This window comes from Drosophila simulans, unplaced genomic scaffold (genome assembly GCF_016746395.2).
Source record: "Drosophila simulans strain w501 unplaced genomic scaffold, Prin_Dsim_3.1 Segkk97_quiver_pilon, whole genome shotgun sequence".
NCBI lineage: Eukaryota > Metazoa > Arthropoda > Insecta > Diptera > Drosophilidae > Drosophila > Drosophila simulans.
The window spans coordinates 27,807-40,872 of NW_025416892.1; the positions used below are offsets into that span (position 1 = coordinate 27,807).

General features: G+C 40.2%; 1 long non-coding RNA gene across 16 annotated transcripts; it reads right to left on the reverse strand.

Annotated features, from left to right (window-relative positions):
* Positions 1-10,416: 10,416 nt before the first annotated feature.
* LOC120285762 lies at positions 10,417-12,972 on the reverse strand. Of its 16 annotated transcripts, XR_006542170.1 has the most exons (9): positions 12,222-12,971; positions 12,147-12,162; positions 12,038-12,064; positions 11,887-11,969; positions 11,738-11,821; positions 11,662-11,677; positions 10,798-11,594; positions 10,722-10,737; positions 10,417-10,651 (listed from the first exon to the last, which is right to left on the reverse strand). It is a non-coding gene; the product is annotated as an uncharacterized LOC120285762 (long non-coding RNA). The 16 variants fall into 16 exon arrangements; XR_006542177.1 differs by having other exon boundaries at positions 10,417-10,575; positions 10,625-10,651; positions 10,798-10,883; ... (1 more) ...; positions 11,738-12,162; positions 12,222-12,972; XR_006542168.1 differs by having other exon boundaries at positions 11,738-11,969.
* Between the last annotated feature and the right edge of the window lie 94 nt (positions 12,973-13,066).

A 13,066-nucleotide genomic window follows, 5' to 3' on the forward strand; every position in this document is an offset into this window, starting at 1 on the left:
CGTCTACAGTAGTTGACGCCAAAACCTGAAAACAAAACAATTATCCAATAAACAATTAAACAAAACAATCAAATATTGCTCTTACCTCCTTGACCACAGCCAACTGGTGATCCAATGCAACATACAAGAAGAGGCGGTCTCCACAAAAGAAAAACAAAATCGGCAGCTTTCGCGATTATAAACATAAAAAATTGACGATCTTACAACGCCGTCTCCACCTCTTGATGCCACTGCACTAAGTAGGAACACTATCCCGGAGCTGACATCATATTAAAAAGAATTAAAATCCGTCTCCAAATTGTATAAATTTCCTCAGTAACGAATTTTCAACGACTCCCCGATAATCTGTAAGGAAAGGAAAATTAATAAGAATAAAATACAAAATTAATCAAGGACACACAGGAAATTACAAACCTGACAGGCAAACCAGCAGTCACAAAAAAACGACCTCATCCTGCCGATGACGCGCACGTAAATCAGGAGACAGGCACCGCAAAAGCAAAACTAAATCGCCATCTTTCGCGATTTTAAACACAAAAAGTTGACAATTTCACGATGCCGTCTCCATCTCCTGACGCCAATCTATAAATAAGGATCATTTGCGTGGCGCAGATGCCAAATCAGTACGCTGAAAAACTTGTCCTTAAATTGTATTATTCTCATCAGTTCAGTATCTTCGACGAATTCTCTCCTAACCTGCAATGAAAGGAAAATAAATAAGAATGCGATACAAAAACTACTCAAGGACACATAAATAATAACAAACCGGACAGACAAAGTAGCAGACGATAACAGACGGCTCCATCCTGCTGACGTCAAGCACGCAGCTCCAGCTTCCAAGACTTCAACTATTGAAACAATGGAACACAAGCTATTACTGGGAAATTTATATTTATAATATAATACTTATCTAATTGCAAACTTGATGACTCCAAAATCGCGGCATTCCAGCTGCAATAACACAATGACAAGGGCCTCCAATTTAGCCCTTACAAAACATACCTGAAAAGCAAAAGAAAATCAACGCAATTATAAACGCAATGCAATACTCACCCCAGTCTAGCTTCCTCCATAAGTACCTGAAAAACAATAACAAACGCAGTTATATAAACAAATATACAATTATAATACTTACCTTAAATTAAATTCCACTCAATGTACCTGAAACAACAAAAAATTAATGCAATCATAATTAACAAATAGCATATATAATACTTACCAAATACTATTTTTGCATCCATTTCCATGGCTATTCCGTTGCGGCGCCTCGCTGCAACAAATCTCAAAACGGCGGCCCCAAGCTGCCAATCCTGACGCTATGGCCACAAGACGCGGCGCACCTGGCTTCTCTCGGTGATAGACCGAGCCACAATCCTCACTGATGACTTCTCTGCCACAACGAGACGAACTCCACCATCATAATGCCAGCAGCTCTATAAAAACACAATGACAGCTGCGTGGGTTACATTCTTGCCACTGATGATACAACTTATCTGCAATAAATGACGGCGGCGAGGGAGGCTGAAACCGTGAACCTGCAACGCCGGCCGGACATAATCGTTGCAAGTTGCCCACCTCCAGCGGCCGCAATTCAGACCACTGCCAAAATGCAACAAAACTTACCTGTGATGACTCCTGAGGCTCTCAGCGACTCGGTGCTCCTGTCCTTCTGGCGGGGGTACCTGAAAAGAAGTAAATCAAACAATGTTAGTCTAAAATTTTAATGTTTATTGTAAAATAATTTCATTTTTAAATGTAAACAAAACATGCAAAACGATAATGTTACCAATTCATGTCATTGTCTGAAATCCAAGCAAAAAAATACTAACTACAACTTAATACTAACTTTGCCCAAGCCCCAAACTCACCCCAAGCTATGTTAAACTCTAAAATTCAAATTATTGTACCTACATATTGCATTTATTGTAATCAAAGGCAAAATAAAGTTGTGGATGCGGAACAGAATTCATTCTGTCTCCGTACCTCCACCTACAAAGTTAAAAAACAATGTTAGTCTAAAATTTTAATGTTTTTTGCAAAATAATTTCATTTTATAAATGTAAACAAAACATGCAAGCTGATAATGTTACCAATCATGTCAATGTCTGAAATCCATGCATATAAAATACTAACTTAAATTTAATACTAACAAAATATGTCCAAGCCCCAAACTCACCCCATGCTATGTTAAACTCAAAAATTCAAATTATTGTACCTACATATTGCATTTATTGTAATCAAAGGCAAAATAAAGTTGTGGATGCGGAACAGAATTCATTCTGTCTCCGTACCTCCACCTACAAAGTTAAAACGCCACACGGTCCCTGACAGTATCCCTCATCACCGATGCAATCTACCTGCAATGCAGCGCTGCAAAAGACGGGCCACAAAAGCTGCCTACGCTTCGACCAGGGCACCCAGCGCGGAGCTGCAAAATCCATCCTTCCTGCTACTCTCAAAATCCAGATCGACGAGCGCCTTCAAGAGCTGACGCTAAAACCTAAAAATAAAACAATTAACCATAAACAAACTAAACAAAACAATCAAATGCACTTACCTACTTGACCACAACCAACAGCTGTTCCACATCTAAAGCAACTGACAAGAGGTGGCGAGCGTCGCAAAAACAAAACGAAATCGCCAATTTTCGCGATTATAAACACAAAAAATTAATAATCCTAAGACGCCGTCTCCACCTCCTGATGCCACTGCACTAAAAAGGATCACTATCCTGGAGCCGACATCATATTAAAAAGAATCAAAATCCTTCTCCAAATTGTATAAATTTCCTCATTACTGTATTTTCAATGATTTCCTGATAATCTGTAAGGAAAGGAAAATTAATAAGAATATAATACAAAATTAATCAAGGACACACAGAAAATTGCAAACCTGACAGGCAAACCAGCAGATACAAAAATGCGACCTCACCCTGCCGACTACGCGCACGTAAATCATGAGACAGGCACCGCAAAAGCAAAACTAAATCGCCAACTTTCGCGATTTTAAACAAAAAAAGTTGACAATTTTACGATGCGGACTCCATCTCCTGATGCCAAAGCATAAATAATGACCATTTGCGTGGCGCTGATGCCACATTATTATGCTGCAAAACTTGTCCTTAAATTGCATATTTCTCCTCAGTTCTGTATCTTCAACGAATTTTCCGCTAACCTGTAATGAAAGGAAATCAAATAAGAATGCGATACAAAAATTATCAAGGACACTTAAATAATAACAAACCGAACAGACAAGGTAGCAGATGCTAGTAGACGGCTCCATCCTGCTGACGACAAGAACGCAGCTCCAGCTCCAAAGATTCCAACTATGGAAATAAGGGAACACAAGCTATTACTGGGAAATTTATATTAATAATGTAATACTTATCTAATTGCAAACTTGACGACTCCAAAACCGCTGCATCCCAGCTGCAATTATACAATAACAAAGGTCCTCCAAATTAGTGCTTACAAAACGTACCTGAAAAGCAAAAAGAAAATCAACGCAATTAAAATTGGAATACAATACTCACCCCAGCCAGACCTCCTCCTTAAGTACCTGAAAAAACAATAATAAACGCAATTATATAAACAACTAAATATAAATATAATACTTACCTTAAATTAAATTACACTCAATGTACCTGAAACAACAAAGATAAATGCAATCATAAAAAACAAATAACATATAATACTCACCAAACAATATTTTTACATCCATTTACATGCCTATAACGTTGCGACGGACCTCTGCTACAAATCTTGAACTGGCGGCCCCAAGCTGCCACTCCTGACGATACGGCCAAAAGACGCGGCGCACCTGGCTTCTCTCGGTGACAGACCGAGCCACAATCCTCACTGACGACTTCTCTGCCACAACGAGATGAACTCCACCACCATAATGCCAGCAGCTCTACAAAAACGCAATGACAGCTGCGCGGAATTACATTCTTGCCACTGATGATACAACTTATCTTCAACAAACGACGGAGGCGAGGGATGCTGAAACCGAGAACCTGCAACGCCGGCCGGACATAATTGTTGCAAGTGGCCCACTTCCAGCGGCCGCAACTGACCACTGCCAAAATGCATAAAACTTACCTGTGATGACTCCTGAGGCTCCCAGCGACGCGGTGCTCCTGTCCTTCTGATGGGGGTACCTGAAAAGAAATAAATAAAACAATGTTAGTCTAAAATTTTAATGTTTATTGCAAAATAATTTCATTTTAAAAATGTAAACAAAACATGCAAGCTGATAATGTTACCATTCATGTCATTGTCTGAAATCCATGCCTACAAAAATACTAACTTAACTTTAAATACTAACTTTGTCCAAGCCCCAAACTCACCCCAAGCTATGTTAAACTATAAATTCAAATTATTGTACCTATATATTACATTTATTTGTAATCAAAGGCAAAATAAAATTGTGGATGCGGAACAGAATTCATTCTGTCTCCGTACCTCCACCTACAAAGTAAAAAATAAAATAATTTAAATAAATAAATAAAATAAATTAAATAAATAAACCAATAAATAATAAAATTAAATTATTTAATTTAAACAAACGCGCTTCGCCTGCCTTTTACTTTCACGCGCAATTAACTAAACTCGTTCGTCAATAGACAAATTATTTGTTATAAATTGTCTCCGGCCGCAAAGTATTAAACCGCGACAACAATTAACATAGTGTCTAACGAAAACGAACAATAAAACAGTAATTGTGCTACCGCGAAAAGACGCCGCTCAACCAAAGAATATAAGGAGAAGAATCGCCGAGAGAAAGGAAGAAAGTACACCTGGAGAAATCTTAGAAGAGAAGGAGGAATTCCAAACCAAAGCAACGATAAACTGGAGAATACATTTAAATCAAAAATCCAGGGTATTTATACCACTACAATTATCGTATAAAATTTATAAATTTTTAAATATAACAAAAAATAAAAATGTCCAGTTCTGACCACCTTTTCTCTGAAGACGAGGTACTTTCAATTACCTCAAGTGAGCGATCTTCCCCTATTCATGTTAATATTTCGCCTATGTCTCACGGGTCTGGCAATTCCCTGGTTAATACAGTCAATATTAACCAGAAGAAATTGCCTGCAAATCATAAGAAAAGCCCAATTAACTCTTCTTGGGTAGCCTTTAATTTCTTTAATTCCCTTTCTCTAAATATGAAAGAGAATATAAACGCTAAAAATGCCCAAAGAGACCCCCTCTCGATCACCAATACTGCTGCAGCCAATGTTGGCGCCAAAAGCAGCATCTCGAAGGGGAAATCGCCATCTTCTCCTCCACTCTCTTCACAAATACACAAGCGAAATTCACTCCCCACAATGACTCACACAAACACAGCTGCACTCACAAACACCGACGCTACTCAAAGAGAGTTCAAATCCACCACAGCGACCTGCACTAATGCAGCTGCAGCCACTAATACGGACACAGAATTAAGAGGCGCCAAACCGAGCGACGCTATGGGAAATTTCCCCTCTCTCCCACACACCGACAGCGCAGAGAAAAATCTCAGCTCATCCACCAAAATTGGACGCAATGCTTCTTCCCCTCCTTCTTATACACACACACAAATAAATAAAGCCGCCGAAACAAATTTAGAAAGCTGCTCTAAATCTCCCGCGCTTGCCAATTCAAAAATTCAACCCAACAAAGCCAATGATATTGACAGTGGTGAAATTGCTCCACCACTTATACAAATTAACGAAAGCAAGCAGGAGGAAAGACCAAGTACAACTGCCAAAGCTTTCTGGTCAATTTTTAACCCTAAACCTGACACTTCTAAACTCAGCCTAAGCAAAAAACCCACCATTCGCTCTGTAAATACTGGGAAAAGAAGCATTTCCCCTCATCAAAGGAGTGCTTCTTTACGCCCTGAAGCTCAGGGTGATTTAAAATTCAAATCTAACAACAGATCCATGCCCACTGTGGGGAATTTAACAACAACTCGCACCCTTAGTCGGCCTGCTGCCAAGCGGGACTTATTCAAATCTCCGTCCAGGAGCCCAGACGAGCAACCCATGAGTTTCTCGGAAGTGGTTGCTGGAACAGGTCCAATCTTTGTGGCACCCACAGTTCCGGCTCCTCTAACGAAAACTCCGGCCAAGAGGACAAACGATGACTTGGACTGCTCCAGTTTCAAGACGCCAAATAAACGATTATGCGTGACCACCTATTTCAAATCTCCCAGCATTTTTCCACCCCTCACCACACCCGTTTTCCAAAGCAAGGCAGCCAAATCTGTATACGAGGAATCCAAAACCAGGAATCGACTCTCACACCAGCCGTTACCCTGCAGCACCAATGCTCCTGCACGCAGCGCAACGACGGCACCTCCTCAAAATACAGAAGCTGAGCTGCCACCTTGGAAACTTGTGCCACTAAGCTGCAGAGCGCCACCCATTCTCGTTGACGATGTCAAAGAAATTGTCCCGCTCCTGGAAAAGCTAAACTATACAGCAGGAGTCTCCAGCTACACTACCAGGGCAACTGAAGGGAACGGGGTCAGGATCCAGGCCAAGGACATGACCGCCTACCACAAAATCAAAGATGTCCTTATAGCAAACGGCTTTTCTCTATTCACCAACCAGCCAAAGTCCGAGAGGGGCTTCCGAGTTGTAATCAGACATCTCCACCACTCCACTCCATGCTCGTGGATTGTCAAGGAGTTGCTGACGCTAGGATTCTCGGCGCGCTTCGTCAGAAATATGACGAACCCGGCTACAGGGGGCCCATGCGCATGTTTGAAGTGGAGATCGTCATGGCCAAGGACGGCAGTCATGACAAAATTATCTCACTCAAACAAATCGGTGGGCAAAGAGTGGATATTGAAAGGAAAAACAGGACACGGGAGCCGGTCCAGTGCTACAGATGCCAGGGCTTCAGGCATGCCAAGAACTCATGCATGAGGCCACCAAGATGCATGAAATGCGCTGGCGACCACCTGTCATCCTGCTGCACCAAGCCAAGAACCACCCCTGCTACCTGCGTCAACTGCTCTGGAGAGCATATTAGTGCATACAAAGGATGCCCCGTTTACAAGGCTGAAAAACAAAAGCTTGCGGCAAACAACATTGACACAAATAAAATACGTACAATTAAAGACGCAACCAACAACTTTTATAGACGTCAAGGCCCTCCTCCACGCAATAACACCCCTAGGCTGCCACACAGCTCAGCAATCCTGAACAGATCAATTGCTGAAGCTCGCCAGGAGGCTGCCAGAAAGTCGGTGTTAAATCCTTTCCGACAGAATATGAATGACAGAAGGCCACGTCTTTCCTCCCATGACACCGCCATTCAGACGCGGCTGAATAAATGGCGCCGAAACACCAACAAGCTACCCAAAAAGGGTAGGATAACTTCTAAAAACAATGCAAAGCCAAGAATGGTACTCAAGACAAGCAACCCAGCGCAACGACATCTGGAAAATTACCAGGACATGCTCCGAAATCAAAGGAGTGAAGAAACTGACCAGGAACCGGAAAATGGTACTCCAATTCCCAGGCAATTTAGCAACGACAGCCCTCCTACTACCAGCAGAGCTGCCAGAGCAAGCTTCAAGCCAAGACTTATTGAAGAAGCCACGCCATCGCCAATAAACTCCAATTACAACTTACAAAAAGGCCTCTCGGACGACCACACAACAAATCTAGCAAATAGAGTCGACAATTTAGAAAAGAAAATTGACAGTTTATTGGCCTTAATCATACAAGGAAGAGTTAACAATCTTGACATGGAAACTTCCAATTAATCCTACATCTACTTATACTTATTCTAACGACATCTATATCCGATGGAAAAGCGCACGTCAATCTGCTCCCAAACTCCTGCACGGTCATCTCCTTCCTCGACGCAGCCTAATTTTCTTAGAATACAAACTCAATTAGATAATGGCATTAAAATATAAACAATAGAATCAATACTCACACCTCAAAGCATCCGGATAATCAAGCTTACGAAAACGCACTCCAGCTGATACTGATGAAAGATACGGAAAAATACAAACAAGTCCTATAAGATGAAGCGGTAGATCGATATGAAAAGGATTAGTGTGGCAGAAACATGATGAATAAAAGGCGACTCGCTGCAGCAATTTATGCACAACGTCACTTACCTGAACTATCTTGCCACACGGTCCTGATTAGTATCCCTTATCACCGATGCAATCTACATGCATGCTGCGCTGCAATAGACGGGCTGATCCAGAACGACGAGCGCCTACATTAGTTGACGCTAAAACCTAAAAGCAAAACAATTAACCAATAAACAATTAAACAAAACAATCAAATATTGCTCTTACCTCCTTGACTACAGCCAACTGGTAATCCAATGCAACAAACAAGAAGAGGCGGTCTCCGCAAAAGAAAAACAAAATCGGCAGCTATCGCGATTATAAACACAAAAAATTTACATTTTTACGACGCCGTCTCCACCTCTTGATGCCACTGCATCATCAAGGATCACTAGCGCGGAGCTGACACCACACTTATAAGCCACAAAATCCGTCCCCAAAATGCATAATTTTCCGCAGTATCGTACGTCCAATTATTTTCCGAAAACCTGTAAAGAAAGAAAAAAAACCAATAAGAATATGATACAAAATTAATAAAGGACACACAGAAAAACGTAATACTTGCCAGGCAAACAAGCAGATACAGATATGCGATTCCATACTCCTGACGCCACGCACGTAAATCCTTCAACGCAACCGACAATAAGAGACAGGCACCGCAAAAGCAAAACAAAATCGCCAACTTTCGCGATTTTAAATACAAAAAGTTGACAATTTTATGATGCCGTCTCCATCTCCTGACGCCAACGCATAAATAAGGATAATTTGCGTGGCGCAGATGCCACATCAATATGGTGCAAAACTTGTCCTCAAATTGCATATTTCTCCTCAGTTCTGTATCTTCGACGAATTCTCTCCTAACCTGTAATGAAAGGAAAATAAATAAGAATGCGATACAAAGATTACTCAAGAACACATAAATAATAACAAACCGGACAGACAAAGTAGCAGATGCTAGTGGACGGCTCCATCCTGCTGACGTCAAGCACGCAGCTCCAGCTTCAAAGACTCTAACTATTGAAACAAGGGAACACAAGCTATTACTGGGAAATATATATTTAAAATATAATACTTATCTAATTGCAACTTGATGACTCCAAAACCGCGGCATTCCAGCTGCAATAGCACAATAACAAAGGTCCTCCAAACTAGCTCTTACAAAATGTACCTGAAAAGCAAAAAATAAAATTAAAATCAACGCAATTATAAAAGCAAATACAATACTCACCCCAGACTAGCTTCCTCCTTAAGTACCTGAAAAACAATAACAAACGCTACTATATAAACAAATATACACAAAGATAATACTCACCTTAAATTAAATTCCACTCAATGTACCTGAAACAACAAAAATTAATGCAATCATCAAATAACAAATAACAAATATTATACTTACCAAATTCTATTTTTACATCCATTTCCATGCCATTCTTGTTGCGGCCGCCCTCTGCAACAAATCTCGAACCGGCGGCCACTAGCTGCCAATCCTGATGCTACGGCCACAAGACGCGGCGCACCTGGCTCTCCTCGGTGATAGATCGAGCTTCAATCCGCACTGACGACTTCTCACTAGAGAGCACTCCACCACCATAACGCCAGCAGCTCAATAAAAATGCAACGACAGCTGCGTGGGATTTGTCTGCGCAACTCCTCTTCTTGACGATCGGCAACTTGCATCTGCAACACAAACAATCTCATTAAACAATTGCATAAATCTGCCACTGACGACATAACGGATCTTCACCAAATGACGGCGGCGCTGGATGCTGCCACCAAGAATAACTCACCTGCAACTCCAGCCGGACATACTTGTTGCAAGTGGCCCACTCCCTGCGGCCACAACAGTCCACAGCCAACACACAACAAAAACTCACCTGTAATGGCTATTTAGGCTCCTCAGCGACTCTATGCTTCCGTCCTTCTGGCGGGGGTACCTGAAAAGAAATAAATTACACAATGTTAGTCCTAAATTTCTATGTTTTCTGTAAAATCGCTACAATTTATTAATGTAAACAAAACATGCAAGACGATAATGTTACCAGTCCATGTCTCTGTCTATAATCTAAAGCCTTCATAAAAAATACTAACTTAACATTAAATACTAATCTATGTCCAAGCCCCAAACTCACCCCATGCAATGTTAAACTCTAAATTCAAATAATTGTACCTACATATTGCATAAATTGTAATCAAAGGCAAAATAAATTTGTGGATGCGGAACAGAATTCATTCTGTCTCCGTACCTCCACCTACAAAGTTAAAAGTAATCCCAGACTACGAACCCGAAGCTGACCAACCTAATTAGTCTTCACAAAACAAATAAAGCAATTAAAACCAAAAATACATTTATTTACAATTAATTCCTAATTAATTAAACTATTTTAACAAAACACTTATCTAATTGCCAACGCGACTACACTAAACCCGCGGCTCTTCCGTTGCTATGTTCCAATAACAAAGGGCCTCCTAATTAGTTGCAAAACGTACCTGAAAAACAAAAGACTAATGCAACCATAAAAACAATTATAATACTCACCACCAGATTAGCTTCCACCAAATGTACCTGAAAAAAAAAAAAAACAAAAATTAATGCAATAATTATAAAAACAAATAATTATAAATATAACACTTACCTCCCACCAAATGTACCTGAAAAGAAAAACACAAAATTACACAATCACAAAATCAAATAACAAATATAATTCTCACCCAATCACAAATGTTACTTCCATTTCCATGGCTGCTCCCATAAACTTCCAGCTTGACGAGCGCCAACAGAGAACTGACGCTAAAACCTAAAAGCAAACAATTAACAACATTTTAAACAAACTAAATTAAATCAAATAAAGCACTTACCGCACCGACCACAGACAACAGCTTACCTACAGCTTATGCATTAGACAAGAGGAGATGGGCCCACCAATCGTAAAACAAAATCGCCAATTTTTGCGACTTTTAATACAAAAAATCGACAATATTACGATGCCGTCTCCGCCTCCTGATGCCATTGCTCCAACAAGGATAACTAGCGCAGAGCAGGCGCCACACAAACAATCCGCATTTTTTGTCCTCAAATTGTTTACTTTTCCTCAGTATCGCATCTCCTACGAGTTCTCCGCTAAACTACAACGAAAAGATAATTAATAAGAATATGATACAAAAGATAATTAATTAAGAACAAAGCAAACCGGACAGGCAAACAACCAGGCGACAACAGGCGCCAACAGGCGGTTCCATCTTGCTGACGATAAGCATGCAACTGATCTTTCCTAGATGTAAATCCTGAAACAAGGAAGCACAAGCTAAAACTGGGAATAAATTACTTTAACAAAACACTTATCTAATTGCTAACCCGACGACACTAAACCCTCGGCTCTTCCGTTGCCATGTTCCAAAAACAAAGGGCCTCCAAATTAATTGCAAAAAGTACCTGAAAAACAAAAGACTAATGCAACCATAAAAACAATTATAATACTCACCACCAGATTAGCTTCCACCAAATGTATCTGAAAAACAAAAACAAAAATTAATGCAACAATATAAAAACCAATAAATTATAAATATAATACTTACCTCCCACCAAATGTACCTGAAAAGAAAAACAAAAAATTACACAATCACAAAATCAATCAACAAATATAATTCTCACCCAATCTCAAATTTTATCCATTTCCATGGCTGCTCCCATAAACTTCCAGCTTGACGAGCGCCAACAGAGAGCTGAAGCTAAAACCTAAAAGCACCAAGATTGTAAATTCTGAAACAAGGGAGCACAAGCTAAAACTGGGAATTAATTACTTTAACAAAACACTTATCTAATCGCCAACTCGACGACACTAAACCAGCGGCTCTTCCGTTGCTATGTTCCAAAAACAAAGGACCTCCAAATTAGTTAAATACAAACAAAACAAAATATTAACGCAACCATAAAAACAATTAAAATACTTACCACCAGATTAGCTTCCACCTAATGTACCTGAAAAACAAAAACAAAATTAAACAAAACGAAAACAATGCAATAAATATGAAAACAAATAAATTATTAATATAATACTTACCTTCCACCAAATGTACCTGAAAAAAAAACACAAAATCACACAATCACAAAAGCAAATAACAAATATAATACTCACCCAATATCTAATTTTACTTCCATTTCCATGGCCCCAATCGTTGCGACGGCTCTCGGCAACTAATCACGCTCCGGAGGCTCCAAGCTGCAAACCCTGGCGAAATGGCCACAAAACGCGGCGCATCTAGCCACTCAAGATGAACGACCAAGCCACAATCATCACTGTCGACTCTCCTGCCATAACGAAACAGATCCCATCACAATAATGGCAGCAGCTCCAAAACTACGTGACGACCGCTGTGCCGGACCTTTCTTCAGGCATCCTCTTCCCGACGACCGCCGAAGCTGACCTGCAATTTTAACAAACTAAATAAATAATTGCAAACATCTACCACTGAGGGTGGAAGAGAAAAACCATCAAATGACAGCAGCGAGGGATAAACTTACCACTAATAAATTACCTGCAACGCTTTCCGGACATACATATTGCAAGTGGCGCGCATCCAGCGTCTGAAGCCAATTTCCTGCCAAAACACAACTAATACTCACCTCCAATGACTCTCGAGGCCTCCAGCGACTCGATGCTTCCGTTCTCCTGGCGGGGGTAGCTGAAAAGAAATAAATTATACAATGTTAGTCCTACAATTCAATGTTTTATATAAAATCACTACAATTCATAAATGTAAACATAATATGCAAGACGATAATGTTACCAGTCCACGTCTCTGTCTATAATCCAAAGCTTACAAAAAAATACTAACTTAACATTAAATACTAATCTATGTCCAAGCCCCAAACTCACCCCATGCAATGTTAAACTCTAAATTCAAATAATTGTACCTACATATTGCATAAATTGTAATCAAAGGCAAAATAAATTTGTGGATGCGGAACAGAATTCATTCT